We start from the raw sequence: 17,068 nt of genomic DNA on the forward strand, positions 1-17,068 counted from the left end.
TGTTACCTCTCCAGCAGAGCATGAACTTAGGATCATCAGTGCTAATATAGGATTTTGCATGCGAAGCCCTTGGTGAGTAGGTAATAGTGAAAAGATATGAGGGAATACTTTAAAAAGACCTGAAATATATGCCTTCTATTCTTAAGCAATTATAATCTAAGTCTTCATTTTTTGCCTATAGTCTGTCACTTCTTCAGAACTTTGCTTCAGTTCTATTTGGTGATTTCCCTCCATTTTAATATCCTTTTGGTAATTCCTATCTAACTTTTCAGAGCCCACTTTCTGCTGCAAATATTAATAGATCCTTCCAAGCAGGCCTACTTTTCCCCTCAGAATGTTGTGACTTTTCTGTTACTTTTATATTATTTAGAGTTTAACCACAGTCTCATGTTGTAAATTATAAAGTATCAGGAAAGCTGGGAGAGTTCCTTTTTTTTTTTTTTTTTTTTTAATGATAGTCACACACACAGAGAGAGAGAGAGGGAGGGAGGCAGAGACATAGGCAGAGGGAGAAGCAGACTCCATGCACCAGGGGAGCCCGACGTGGGATTCGATCCTGGGTCTCCAGGACGGCGCCCTGGGCCAAAGGCAGGCGCCAAACCGCTGTGCCACCCAGGGATCCCGCTGGGGGAATTCTTAATCATTACCCCTCTCTTTACAACTTCCATGCCCAGATATACTATAAAGATCTGCCACCTATCAAGATGAAAATAATAAAATTTAAAAGTAATAGCATGAAAATAGAAATGCTAAAAAAAAGTTCGATTTTATGTCCCTTACCTTACTAAGGTTCTCCACCATTATCAGGAAGATTGGTTTGTCATGTTAACAATGAATACTTTGTCGCTTTTAGAAAGCTGAGAGAAATTGGGGAAAATTTGCCACCAAACAGATAATAGGAACAGTGATAGCTACCTGCACAGTGCTAAGCTTCCATACTGTATCTCATGCGATTCTCACTACTTGAACTTTCAATCTTAGAAGTGAGACTCAGAAAGGTTAAGTAGCTCACCCATGCTTTTTCAGCCAAACAGAGATGGGCATCATATTTGAACCCAGGTCTGTCTGATTTCTTAACCACTTCAAAAAGTCATGTTTTTGTTTTTGTTTTGCTGGCATATTTACCAATGCAGAAAAACCCAGGTTATACTAGTTAGAAGTACAAATATTTGCTTGAGTTTCTGATTCTTGTTTGGGTCAATTTACCTGCACAAATCAAAACAGTGGTGATCCCCAGATGAACTGACTGGTTCAAAATAGATTGTGACACTATATTTCTGAATTTTCTCCATTTACCCAGTACTACACCAATTTACTTTGATGTTTCATTAGCAATCAGATTTTGGCAGCTTCATTTGTAATACACACATGTCCTTTTATGCAATAATAAGGTGAGAAAATGATGATTACAGGATGTCTTCTGTAATAGACACTTGAAAGCTGGAACATCTATCAAGTCTTGCCATATCCCTAATTAAAAATGTTCATGGATTTATAGAAAAATGCTTGCTGATAACTAAGTTAGTCTTCCTTCTGCCCTGGCATATGTTAATCATATACGTGGTATATACTTAAAGTATAATGGAAAAGTTATTTCCAAAAAATGTGAAGGCAAAAAACATGTTTTTACCAAAATATTTGTCAAAAATAAATTTATAAACCATGGAGCATAGTTTAATCCCCAGTGTGGCATAGTGAGAAGGTCTCTACAGTGGAGCTGGAGGATTAACTTTAAATCCAGTTTTCATACTTACCAGCTATGGAATCCAGAGCCAATCATTCTAATTGCCTTGATTTTTAAAATGTATTTTATAGATAATTATATTTGCTTTAAATGTTTTTCATAGAGATTGAGTTAAGAAGCCATAGTTTAATACCTGAAATAATATTAAGTTTATTAAGGTATTTGATATCTTTTTGGAAGAATTAAACAGCAAAATAGCCATTTATTGATTCTTGTTAAGAGACACAAAATATATATGTAGTGTACGTATTACATAAGCATACAGGCGTACTTCAGAGATACTGTGGGTTTTTGTTCCAGACCTCCTCATTAAACATCACTATAAAGTGAGTCAAATGAATTTTTTGGCTTCCCAGTGGACATACGAGGTAAGTATACACTATACTATAGTCTAATGAGTGTGCAAATGCCATTACGTCTAAAAAAAAACCAACATACACATCTTCATTTTAAAAATGCTTTTTAAAAAATGCTTTTTTAGCATAAGATACCTAGAAATAACCCTAACCAAAGAGGTAAAGGATCTATACCCTAAAAACTACAGAACACTTCTGAAAGAAACTGAGGAAGACACAAAGAGATGGAAAAATATCCCATGCTAATGGGTTGGAAGAATCAATATAGTGAAAATGTCAATGTTACCCAGGGCAATATACATGTTTAATGCAATCCCTATCAAAATACCATGGACTTTCTTCAGAGAGTTAGAACAAATTATTTTAAGATTTGTGTGGAATCAGAAAAGACCCTGAATAGCCAAGGGAATATTAAAAAAGAAAACCATAGCTGGGGGCATCACAATGCCAGATTTCAGGTTGTACTACAAAGCTGTGGTCATCAAGACAGTGTGGTACTGGCACAAAAACAGACACATAGATCAATGGAACAGAACAGAGAATCCAGAAGTGGACCCTCAACTTTATGGTCAACTAATATTCAGCAAAGCAGGAAAGACTATCCACTGGAAAAAAGACAGTCTCTTCAATAAGTGGTGCTGGGAAAACTGGACATCCACATGCAGAAGAATGACACTAGACCATTCTTGTACACCATACACAAAGATAAACTCAAAATGGATGAAAGATCTAAATGTGAGACAAGAATCCATCAAAATCCTAGAGGAGAACACAGGCAACACCCTTTTTGAACTTGGCCACAGTAACTTCTTGCAAGATACATCCATGAAGGCAAGAGAAACAAAAGCAAAAATGAACTATTGGGACTTCATCAAGATAAGAAGCTTTTGCACAGCATAAACAGTCCACAAAACTAAAAGCCTACAGAATGGGAGAAGATATTTGCAAACGACATATCAGATAAAGGGCTAGTTTCCAAGATCTATAAAGATCTTATTAAACTCAACAGCAAAGAAACAATCCAATCATGAAATGGGCAAAAGACATGAAGAGAAATCTCACAGAGGAAGACATAGACATGGCCAACAAGCATATGAGAAAATGCTCTGCATCACTTGCCATCAGAGAAATACAAATCAAAACCACAATGAGATACCACCTCACACCAGTGAGAATGGGGCAAATTAACAAGGCAGGAAACAACAAATGTTGGAGAGGATGTGGAGAAAGGGGAACCCTCTTGCACTGTTGGTGGGAATGTGAACTGATGCAGCCACTCTGGAAAACTGTGTGGAGGTTCCTCAAAGAGTTAAAAATAGACCTGCCCTACGACCCAGCAATTGCACTGCTGGGGATTTGCCCCAAAGATACAGATGCAGTGAAACACCGGGACACCTGCACCCCGATGTTTATAGCAGGAATGTCCACAATAGCCAAACTGTGGAAGGAGCCTCGGTGTCCATCGAAAGATGAATGGATAAAGAAGATGTGGTTTATGAATACAATGGAATATTACTCAGCCATTAGAAACAACAAATACCCACCATTTGCTTCGATGTGGATGGAACTGGAGGGTAATATGCTGAGTGAAGTAAGTCAATCGGAGAAGGGCAAACATTATATGGTCTCATTTATTTGGGGAATATAAAAAATAGTGAAAGGGAATAAAGGGGAAAGGAGAAAAAAAAATGAGTGGTAAATACCAGAAAGGGAGACAGAACATGAAAGACTCCTAACTCTGGGAAACGAACAGGGGGTGGTGGAAGGGGAGGTGGGCAGGGGGTGGGGGTGACTGAGTGATGGGCACTGAGAGGGGCACTTGATGGGATGAGCACTGGGTGTTATTCAATATGTTGGCAAATTGAACACCAATAAAAAAAAATGCTTTTTTGGGACGCATGAGTGGCTTAGAGGTTGAGCATCTGCGTTTGGCTCAGGGTGTGAACCTGGGATCCGGGATCGAGTTCTGCATGGGCCTTCCCTGCAAGGAGCCTGCTTCTCCCTCTGTGTCTCTGCCTCCCTCTCTCTGTGTCTCTCATGAATAAATAAATAAATCTTTAAAAAAAAAAAAAAGCTTTCTTGCCAAAAGTGGCTGTCATGTAAGCTCTCACCAAGTCACAATCACTGATCACATTTCACCATAACAAATATAATGAAGAAGTTTAAAATATTGCAAGAACTATCAAAATGTGATGCAGATATAAAGTCAGCAAATGCTTTTGGAAAAATGGTGCCAATACACTTGATCAATTCAGGATTGCCACAAATCTTGAATGTGTAAAAAATAACCCAAAAAAGCAAAAACAAACAAACAAACAAAAAACAACAAAAACCAACAACAACAACAAAAAACATGAATCTGGAGGTTCCTAGGTGGTTCAGTTGAGTATCCAGCTCTTGGTTTCAACTCAGGTCATGATCTTGGGGTTGTGAGATTGAGCCCTGTGTAGGGCTTCATGTTCAGCATGGAGTCTATTTGGATTCTCTCCCTATTCCTTTTCCTCCCAAATCTCTTTCCACTTGTGCACACATGGGCACACTCTTTCTCTCTAAAAATCAATAAATCTTTAAGAAAAAAAAAACCCCAAAATATATATGAAGTACAATAAAATGGAGTACGCCTATAAATATGATAAATCTATTATAATTGTAAAAACCGCATATAACAATATGTATATATATGTATTCATATATGTATGTAACATTCATATATATGTAACAATATGCATATATATGTATTAAAAGAGGTAAGAAGGTATGTTACTGTAGTTGTTAAATGTGTAGGGTTAGAACCAAATAGTTGAGTGTAAATATTTTTCTCCCACCTACCATCTTTGTGACTTTGGATAAATCATCCAAACTTTGAAAGTCTTAGTTCCTTCTTCTGTAAAATGGGCATATTAATAGAACTAGCTGTTTGTATTTTTCTGAAAATATATTTAATACAGTGCTTTGTACACGGCAAATACTCAATAGATGCTAAGCATTCTCTTAATAAGGAAACAGGTTCAATTAGGTTAAGTGTTTGCCTGTGTTCCAAAAGATAAGAATTAGGATTTAGGTTTGCTTTTGTCTGCCTCTAAAACTCACCCTTTTTCTCCTACAAAATATAACCATTCATAGGCACCTGACATTTTTTCCATTCATGCATGGAGTTTTCTTTGTGAACTCATATCTGATGCTCACAACAATATCTTCCAGTACAAAATGTTTTAATTGTGGATCACCAGTTAAAAAAAAAATCCACATTTCTGCATGAAAAGATTCAAATTTGCTTTTTATTGGCTTTTTCTGAAAATTACACTTGAAGCCATCAGGAGGGTCTCAGTGTGAGAATAAAATCATCAAAAATGATGTTAATGCAATATACATTGATAGCAGGCATAATTATTAGAATACATTGTAAAAATATGCATAAACTTTGCCTATGAATAGTTTCCATTAACAAAATAAAATGAACCAGTAATTATATAGTGATTCTGCATTTACTATCAGAATTTATGAATATTACATCTTTTTTTTCATTTTGTGAGGTTAGAGAAATGTTATTATAGACAGGAAAGATAGTAAAGCTCAGGGAAATGATAGGATTTGGACAATATTGCAGAGCTAATAAGTGGTAGATCTGAATTTGAACCCAGACTGCCTGACTGTAGTAAAGCACACTCTTGGGCATCACTAGTATTAAGCCCAAGTACTTTATGCCAAAAATAAAAAGTATTTTGCAGTGCAGTCTCATCCAATTTTAATACTGGTGCATTTCCCCCACCAACTGACATTTACTTCAAAAAACAGAGGATCTGTGGCATTTGAAATAAAGCAGTAATTGTTCTTTATGCTGAACATAATGCTTATTTAATGTTGACATAATGGAGGCAGACTAATGTAAAGTGTATAATTGTTACTGCAAGGGATCTAGAGTATATTTGTGCATGTCAAATGACGTATGGGTTTCATGTGGCCCCCAGTGGGAATGAACCATGACATAAACTGATAAAGTGGAAAGATTGTTCAATGTTTTTTTATCTACTTTTAATGAGAAGTGTTTTCATGTCATCCAGACTTGACTTTAGAGCTGTTATTTGCATCCCTCCCACAGATATCCTTTCTGTACACAAAATAACAAGAAAATAAAACACGGTGTGATATGTTCTTCATTCCAAATATCCAATGGCATGGAAAGAAAAATTGCTTTACTTCTTGGCACAAAAAAGGCTCTGCCTATCAGAAAAAAAAATTCCAAAGAGCTACTGGAGATGCCTGGATAAACTCTGACCACCCCCAAAAGGGAACAAAAAATCACTTTATCAAAATGACAATTAGATAGGCCATGTGCTTTTCTGTGCTATGATTTTTATGCCATGGCTCTTCAGTTTCCTAATCTAAAATATCTTTGGCTTGTTGCCCTCTGCTGTGTAAATTCTGGTTCTCTTTGTATATATAAGTTGTCTACTTAGACACAGACTTGATAAAAGCTAACAAAGAATCATTAGATAAATTAATGACTGAAAGCTCTTATAAACATCTACCTGGAAGATGGGATAGAATATGGAATGTCTAGATGACATTTTATTCTCATACTTAAGAGAATGGGTAACAGAATGTAGGGGTTAAAATTTTAGGCTCTAGGGCTAGATACTTTTCTGCTCACCATCTTCATGTCCTTGGACACCTTAACCTCTCAATTCTTTTAGTTTTCTAATTTCTAATATTAATTATAATGTGTAATCAATTGGGATTTTTGAGGATTAAATGAGGTAGCCTATTTAAAATACTTAGAAAAGACTTTCATATTAAAAAGGCCATCATCAGTTGGGGTGCCTAGGGAGCTCAGTTGATTGAGTGGCCGACTTGGTTTTGGCTCCAGTCATGATCTCATGGTCCATTGAGCCTCACCTCTGGCTTTGCATGTGGGCATGAGTCTGCATCAGATTCTCTCTCCCTCCCCACTCATACTCTTTCTCTCTTGCAAATAAATAAATAAATTATATATATATATGCATATATGTATTTAAAGGCCATCAGTAAATGCTGGCAATTACAATTATAAATGTATCATTTGATTCCTACACAAACATGAGATGAGCACATTAGGCAGCACTGAGTCCAGTTCACAGGAAGGAAAATGTCATAGACAGTCTTGATATACTAAGTATGCCAGAGGCTGTGCACATTTGCATTATACAGTGGCTATAATTCAAAGTATCTACATACTACTGGCCAGCAGGAAGAGGCTGCACACACATGCAAAGGACATATGAAAGGTTTTAGCAAAAAAAACGAAAATGAGGACAGATTGGAAGGTTCCTAACTTTGAGTGTGCTACCCAAACTACACATAGACCATTCCTGTATACAGCAACCATTCCTGTACTGCCAAATATTGAAAGTTAGTACCTCCTCAGATTTCCCTTCCTAGCTGCCTACCTTACCTATGTTTAGCCCTGACCCTGAAATGCAGACACACAAGCTACTCCTAGAATGCCAGGTTTAAAATAACAACCAGGAGCACCTTGGTGGCTGTCAGTTCAGCATCTGCCTTTGGCTCAGGTCATGATCTCAGGGTATTGGGATCAAGCTCCATGGTGGGTCCTGGGTTTCCCATTCAGCAGGGGTCAGTTTCTCCCTCTGCTCTCCCTCATCCCCTGCTCCTGTTCTCTGTCTCTCTCAAAATAAAATAAAATAAAATAAAATAAAATAAAATAAAATAAAAAAACAATAACAAACTGAACAGAGACATCAGATAACACATATTGTGAGAAAGTTAGATTTTGTTAATATAGTCCAGATACATTACTAAAAAAAAACCAAACTGGCAATATCTTCAGGGAGGGTAGGGAATAAAAATCAGAAACAGGAGCTACTGAAATATATTATCTAGACTGTCCCCTCTGGAGATTTCCTTTAGTATTTCTTATAAAGAAGGTCTGCTAGCAATTGATTATATTCATCTTGGTTTGTAGAAATTCACTTTCACCTTCAATTTGAAAGGATTAATGTCCTGGGATATAGAATTCTTGGTTAAATTTATTTTCCTTTTAGTTTTCCCACTACTTTCTGGCCTTCATTCCATCAAAGTAGAAGTTTGCTGCTAGTCATGCTGACGTTATTCTTCTTTATTGAGGGGCTATTTTCCTCTTTAGGCCTAATTTAGGGTCACAAAGATTTTATCCTCTGTTTTATTAGAAAATTTTATAGTTTTATTGAGGTTTTAGATTTAGGTGCACATTTGCACAAGTCCATTTGAGTTAGCTTTTTTAATTTAGGGATATCCAATTGTTCCAGCTCCATCTGAGAAATGGCTATACCTTCTTCACTAAATTACCTTTGAGCCTTTGATAAAAATCAGTCCCCCCCCACCCCAAAAGGAAAATCAGTTCCCGCACTTGTGGAACTATTTTTGGATTCTTTCATGTAGTTGGTAAAGACGTGTATTTTTTTTAAAGATTTATTTATTTATGTATTTATTCGTGATAGACATAGAGAGGCAGAGACACAGGCAGAGGGAGAAGCAGGCTCCCTGCCGGGAACCCCACGCGGGACTCCACCCCGGGACTCCAGGATTGGCCCTGGGCCAAAGGCAGGCGCTAAACCGCTGAGCCACCCAGGGATCCCCAAGGACGTGTATTTTGATATCACTGAGTGTGCTCTATAAGTTCCTAAAAACATCAATTACTAAAATTTGTTCGATAATGTTCTAATATTCCATATTTCTGTATCTACACATTTCTATATACTTTGAAGATACCACTGGCTTTTTTTTCTTGCATTGTTTTTGATGAAAACTCAGTAATGTTTCTGATCTTTTTCTTTTTGAGCCTGTGTCTACTTTTTATATTTTCTGTCTATATATTCTATTAATTTTCAGAAGGAGCTATTCTTAACAAAAATACCTGTAGATATACCTTAGTGTTTCCAAGACAATGAAGGTAGAGACTAGAAATAGCAAAGAATGAGAAATTTGCATTGTAACTGGGTAGGTTATAAGTTCTTAGGGAAGCTTTTCCTTGTCCTAGATGCTGCTGGCACCAAAACAGAAATTTATGCTTTGTCTCTCTTGGCTAGCATTGTTTTATCTAGTCTAATTTCTCTCAAAATATAGTTATTCAAGGGTCAGTTCTTGTAGAAGTCTCCATTTTACACTGCTGAAAACTTTCTTTCTTGAGTTTGATGAAACTGCCATTATCAAAGTCTTTAGGTTTTTAAGTGGTAAATGCCTTGAGAGCAGCTGAGAGTTCAATAAGCTGAGACTTACAGAAGTCCAGTGAGTAGACAGATGTGTACCCGGAAAAAAAATTTGACGTATGTAAGTATAGATTTATGTGTATATGTGTATATATTATTATATTGAACAGAGGGATTATCCTAAAGTATGTTAAATGTATTCTTGATGTCAACCAAATTGTTGGTAAATCATGAAAAGGACAAACATTATATGTTCTCATTCATTTGGGGAATATAAATAATAGTGAAAGGGAATATAAGGGAAGGGGGAAGAAATGTGTGGGAAATATCAGAAAGGGTGACAGAACATAAAGACTGCTAACTCTGGGAAACGAACTAGGGGTGGTAGAAGGGGAGGAGGGCGGGGGGTGGGAGTGAATGGGTGACGGGCACTGGGGGTTATTCTGTATGTTAGTAAATTGAACACCAATAAAAAATAAATTAAAAAAATAAAATAAAATAAAATAAACTTTCTGCAATATAAAAAAAATATTGTATATTTCAGTAATTATATAGCTGTTTAAAGTATGTTCAGGGTGAACACAACTTTCCTACTAAGTTTTTGAAATGAAATTCTGGGAAATTAAGAGTGAACAGTTCATAGGTAATATATAAAAATATATTTCAGAAATCTGTGGTGATCAAATACTTGTATTTTGTCTTAAGTATATACATTAGTGATATAGTTGTTTTCTTGTCCATAAGTCCCAAACTGAGCTTCCATAGGTTTTCCAGATTCAATCTTCCCTTTATGTCATTTTTCTTTTAATTTTATAATATATAATGGCTCTTTTTTGTTTGTAGCATTGGCAAGCTTATTAATCTTTCCTTTATGTTGGCCAATTTAAGAGAAGAGGGATTCACTTCCTTATTAATTTGATATATTCCCACATCATATTATTATTCTCTCTGGCAAGAAATTGGCCATATAAATTTCCAGGTACAGTGATGTAAGAAACTAGTAACTATAAAATAGAAAATTTCTCATGTAATTAAAATTAGAAGAGTCTAATAGAAAATAAAATAGCTGACTTCCAGATGGTAAGACAAAAAAAAAAGTTGACATACTAGACTGAAAATATAAATATCTTATGTTTTATACCTAAAACTCTCCTTGCTTTGGGCCGCTTTATCTAGGGGATGGGACATTCTGTAATCAGACTCTTTTGGAAATAACTGAGTAGAAAATATGGGTGTGATTCAAAGGAGACCTATTTAAAATCTAATTTGGTTCCAAGTCACCAATACATAAAACCTGAACAACTCATAATGTTTGTTAAATAGATTGTTGTTATTGGGTATGCAGGTCAAATGAGTTACTACTAACAGCACCTTACTGAAAAGTAATAAATTACCAGAGAGTAAATGTGCTACTCAATTTTTTATTATTTATATTTTTAACCCTCATGAAAACCTTAACATAATGAATACCACTGTAATGGCCATTTTACAAATGTGATAATTGAGATTTTCAAAAATAAAGTCAATTATTTGGGATTCCATAGTTTGTCAGTGTTAGAGCTGGAATTTATTTGACACTCAAGAAAGTCTTAATAAATCACCACTGTGGCTAAATTTTTGGCTAAGTTTTTCCATGCAGGTGGCACTGACAACAGATTTTGAGATTTACAACCTAGTGATCTAACTTGATATACAATCATTTAACTAGCATTCATGCAAGTTGTATCTTCCTTAAAGATATGCTGGATTTCAGTAACAGTTCATCTACAACCAAATTGTATGCAAAGATTGAAAGTACATATAAAACTTTTATATCAGAGATGGTCTTAAAATCTCCAATTTTAAAATATGGAATATTTGTACTAAACTGCCTTGAACTAGATAAAATGACTAAAATCCCTGTAATCAAAGTGGATTAATTGTTAATAAGATAAAATATGGAATTTTATTATATAAAATTACATCTTGAAACACAAATTCCTTTTTGTTGTGAAGAACAGCTGAAACACATAATTGAAGAGTAGTGAGAAGACACTGCTTGGAACAACCCAAAAGAACTGAAGTGTATCCTCCTGAAGTTTATCCTCCAGGGCCGCTTTTTTTCTTTGTGAAAAAGATACCAGTTTCAATAAAGCAAAACTGGTTTATAGATCATTTGGTACATTCCTCAATATTTAAACTTTGTTTATAGTACTTGCAGCATTTTACTGTCAGTATTAGGAGGACTGATGATGGGCAGCCCAGATGGCTCAGCGGTTTAGTGCCGTCTTCAGCCCAGGGCCTGATCCTGGCGACCTGGGATCAAGTCCCATGTCGGGCTCCCTGCATGGAGCCTGCTTCTCCTTCTGCCTGTGTCTCTGCCTCTCTCTCTCTCTCTCTCTCTCTCACTCTCTGTGTCTCTCGTGAATAAATACATAAAATCTTATAAATTTTTTTAAAAGCCATTAAAAATAAAAGGAGGGCCCATGATTCTTTATAACAACTTGTTCTTTCTTAGAAGTTCATTTCACAAAGCTATACCCCAGTCTCATGTCTTGCAGTATATTGCCTATGCCAAAATTCTTAAACTCTTTATATCTCTACTGTCACTACAAGCAGTTATCAGTGAGTTTCTGATAAGTTTCATCAGGGGAAATTGAATTTTTATCATATTTAATTTTCCTCTAAGATAACTGTTTTGTGGTAAACAACATTTTCTTCCTCCCTGATAAAGTGTCTCTTTATCTTCTGAACACTGCAATTATAGAACTGTCTCCTCAACTAATTGTGAAATTACAGAACAACAACTTTTCTTAATTACAATCTAAAATTCCTTCACTGTAAATCATTTTATCATCACCTATTATTCCATAGGCACACATTAAAACGTGTGCTGAAATTCTCACTCTAGAAATGAGTATATTTAATAGTAAAAAATGATATAGAGCAAAGGTATTTGAAGAATATATAATAAGTTCATCTTATTTCTGAATTAAAACTCATATGTCTTCTCATTTACTACAGTAATATCTTCAATTTATTGTGGTCATGGATAACAGAATGGCTTCACTGAAATACGTTTGTATTTATGAATAGTATATATGAAAATTAATGAAGATTTTGTGGGAAACCTAACTGACCTTTTCCTGGGTTCATATAATCTTTTGACTAACATTGCAAATATATACAGTAAAAACTTACCCAAACTCATAACTAGAATTATAAAGTAAGCATTATGTTTTAAAATGTGCACACATTGATTTTGTATTTTTGCTCTAATGAAAGATTACCTCAATTGAGAATTTTTGAAGAGTACAAAAATGAGAAAACGATGGAATTACTATCAATAATTAAAACAGGCAATTTTTTTCTGTATTTCAATTATTTTCATACAGCTGCTATTAAAAAACTTATTTCCATCTTTATTTCTTACTTTTTCTCTCCCTTTGGAACTGCTAAAAGTCTGGGATCGAACTAAAAACTTAGATATATCTAAATTAACACTAACTTTATAGCCAAGAATAAAAGAAGCAATCTGACTTAACACCAGTGGACAATATGAAATTCTCTATTTTCACTAGAAACCAAAATCTACTCAAAGGGTCTTGTTTTGATCATGTTGTTTCTAAAAAATATTAATGAACAACAACAAAATCCATATCTCTGACATTGGAAAAATGTCCGAGTGTAACAGGGAATGGTTAACTATCCTTTTGGAAAGGTGATTGAGTAATCATAAAACCATGACAACAATACATACATTTCATAAACATTAATATACTCTGTACCTTGTAAAAATTTAACATCACACACAAAAATATAAATAAGACATAAAGGAACTCATAATCCATAGTTACATACACAGCAAGTCACATAAGAGAGTTGGAAAAGATTGACTTCATTTTAATTTTAAATAAATGAGATAAACCTCTGGCTTCTAAGAATGGAAGGGTTAACTTTTCTGCCTTCTGAAAGTATAGAAGCTTGTTCAAACTTACAGCAGAAAAAAACGATTAGAAAATCTCAACAAAATATATGACCAGCTATTTGAAAGCTAAAAAGTAACCAAAAGTTGGGAGAAATTGGAGGAAGATAGATCTGAAAGGATGAACTGCAATTCTCAGTCCTGTTAGGGTAGTAAAAAGATGTCACTTATTGGCTTGAGGTTGGAAAGTGTTGGAATTGAAAGGAGAGCCAGCAAGTTAGGGGCCAGGTATGGGAAGAAGAGTGACAGAAGACTAATATTTTAAAAATTACATTTAATTTACCCCAAGTATTGAATTAGTACTAAACTATGCATGTAGAGGTGAGACCCTAGAGGCCATGGTCAAAATGTAGCAGCTAGGAGCTGAAAGAATTAGACAGGGTTTGCAGTAGTTTACCACTTCAGAGGAGTTAGGAATTAAAATTTGAGTACAACTAAGTAAACTGTCTATAAAAACAAATCTTAGAAGGGGTTTAACATAATCTAGATTTTCTAAGATCTAACATTTATAAAATCCAATATATAATAAATCGCTGGACTGTGAAAATACAGAAATATGTGATCCTACTCAAGGAAATAAACACTTAACAGAAAATAACTGAGATAATCACAGGTTACAATTAAAAGATAAGGACTTGACAATAAATTCTACAAATGAATACTTAAAGCAAAATATGTATACAATTACAGAGGAAGAATATCAGTAAAGACACAGAAACTATTAAAAAAAAACATATAGAAATTCTAGAGCTAAAAATATAACTGACTATATTTGATTTCTTTAAAATATTATGGCTATTTAAAGCAAATAGTATAAGATGAATATGAAAGGTTTATAAATTATGTAGATATGACAAAATAACCCAAAAGTAAGGCAATGTATTCTTGTAAGCTTTCTATACTTTATGTGATGTGATAAATTAAATGAGATAATAATAGTACTCTGATAGATAACAGAAGATGGCAAGGACTATATAAATGTACTAAGCAGTGATAATCACTATGATTAATTAACATAAAACAATTGAACTAACCCAAATGGTGAAGATAAGTAGCTCAGAGGAAATAGAAGAACATTAAGCATCAGAAACATGAGGATTTTTTTTTATTTTACCATAATGTTAATTACCACTTACTGTTATTAAATAATTAGGGATTATTATCTCAGTATTATATCTGAAAATTGAGGCTTAGATAAATTGTTTTTGCCCCTCCACACAGACACTGGGAAACCGAGGACTTTTGTAGGTTTAATTTTTTAGTGTATACAGTGTATACAGTTTCTTTCAAAAATCACAAAACAAAACTTAAATTGCAAACCCAATTACACACATCACATTGCTTAAGTTTACTGTTTTCTCAAAGCAGAAACCCCTAATCTCAGAATGTTTTACATTTAATTTGGCATTGACTTCTTGGGTTGTTTATTGGACTATGGAATTAAATATAGCATTGACTCATTTCTAAAGGCCAAGTGACAAAAAAAAGTTGCAAACTTTTATCAGTACCCAAATATAATAAAAGAGGTTGGCATTGCTAGGAAATTTTGCCGCTGTTTTCAGAGATTGTCTCTGCAAAGACATAAACACACACACACACAAACATGCAAACATGCAAATCCACAAACTTATTGTTAAGAAAACCACAAATTGTAAACCTTGCATTTTTCTAGGTGAATGCTTTAGGAAATTACCCCTAGAATACTCTTTTGTGCCACATTACAAAAATATGGCTTGTACAGATTGACTTATAGAAACATGCAAGTCTTGGCATGGATGATGGGAGGAGGGTGAGGGAAGGAATAGAACTTTGGAAACCAGGGTAAAAGTCTCAGTACTAGTATATACTTAATTGTGTGACCTTAAATGTGTAATTTATTTTCTCTGTAGACCAAGTAAGGTAAAAGAACTTGAAAACATCTAGGAAAAGTAGGATATGAAATGAGAAGTGTGAAGTTTTATAATATTTTATCTTGTAAAAGTCTTTGCTCAAATTATCACTGTTTTCTTTAGTTACTATTTTTATTATAGCATGTGATATACATTTTTTTTTCTGCAATGAGATTTACATTGCAGGAGCAATAAGTTAACAGTGTATTCTCTTTTCTTCAAACTAGAAAGGCACTCAAATAAATAAAGTTTGCTATCCATGCTCTCAAATGCAATGTTTAGGATTTACAAGTAGGCTGTTATTTCCTTCAACATGTATTTGTTAAGCGTTTTCAAATAATATCTTTTTTTAAAGATTTTATTTATTCATGACAGACACAGAGAGAGAGAGGCAGAGACATAGGCAGAGGGAAGAGCAGGTCCCCACAGGGAGCCCAAAGTGGGGACTCGATCCCAGGACCCCAGGATCATGCCCTGAACTGAAGGCAGACACTCATCCACTGAGCCACATAGTTCCCTCAAATAATATCTTTTATGAATTTTTGTATGTTTGTTCTGTCATTGAGAGGGGTATTGAAATATCTTACTATAATTACAAATTTGTTTCTTTTTTTCTCCTTGAAATTTTTTGTTCGTGTATTTTGAAGCTCTGTTATTAGGTGCAGACATTTTTAGGATGTTAAGACAAATTGACTCCTTTATTATTATAAAATGATCTTTATATCTGGTACTATGCTCTGAAGTATACTTAATAATTATAGTAATGAAAATATTTCTAACTTCATTTAGTTTTACCATGATACATCTTTTTTTTTAACCTTTTAGTTTTAAATAATTTATGTCTACACTTAAAATGTGTTGCTTACAGGCCGCACATAATTGAATCTCTAATTTGTTAGGCTTTTAGTTTAATTGGGATATTTAAACCACTTATATTTAATGTGATTATTGATATGGTTAGGCTTAAGTTGATCTTCTTGTTGTTTGTTTTCTGCATGTCTCATATGTTCTTTGTTCCCATTTTACTTTTTTCTGCCTTTTGGGTTTAAATATATTTTTAACTTATCCCTTTTATCTCCATTGTGGATTATTAGCTACAATTCTTTCTTTTGTTATTTAGTAGTTGTTTTTGGATTTATGGTGTATATTAGATCTTATTACAGTTTATCTTCAAATGATAATATACATTACATGGTACAAGAATCCCCCAATAATATACTTCCACTTCTCCCTTTCAGATTTTAAGTTATTATTGTCAATCATTTTACAAACTGCATTGTGATTATTTTGTTTAAAATTTTACTTTTAAAGAGTTTTAAATAATATCAAAATAAATTGTATATATTTTTTGTAGTTATTATTTTCAGTGTTTTTTTATGTCTTTTGGTATCTATATTTCTATTTAGTATAATTTTTCTTTTGCCTGAAGGGCTTCCTTTAATGTTTCTTGTAAGCCTGGTTTACTCCTCATGAATTCACTGTTTGTAAGTTTGATAAAGTCTTCATTTTTGAAAGGTATTTCATTGTGTATAAAATTCTAAGTCAAGAGATACATTGCATAAGTACATTAAATATATCATTCTACTGAGTATACACTGAGTATAAGAAGTCTATTCTTTTTTCTCTCTGTACTTAATTGCTTTATTTCTTTAAAAAATGCTCAACTACATAGAAATTTTGTTAATACTGTTTTGAAGAATTTGTTTATGAAGTCCCTTGGTGTGCTCTTTATGTTTCTTAGGCTTCAGATTTGTTGAGCTTTTTGGAAAATGTGGGGCCATTATATTTTCAAGTATGTTTTGCCTCCTCATTTGTTTCCTTTGGGAACCCCAATTACAAATATATTAGGCCTCTTGAAGTTGCTTCACTGCTCACTAATCCACTTCCTATTCCTTAAAATTCTGTTTTCTCTTTGTATTGCAGTTTGTCTC

Source organism: Canis lupus, chromosome 4, assembly GCF_011100685.1.
Source record: "Canis lupus familiaris isolate Mischka breed German Shepherd chromosome 4, alternate assembly UU_Cfam_GSD_1.0, whole genome shotgun sequence".
NCBI lineage: Eukaryota > Metazoa > Chordata > Mammalia > Carnivora > Canidae > Canis > Canis lupus.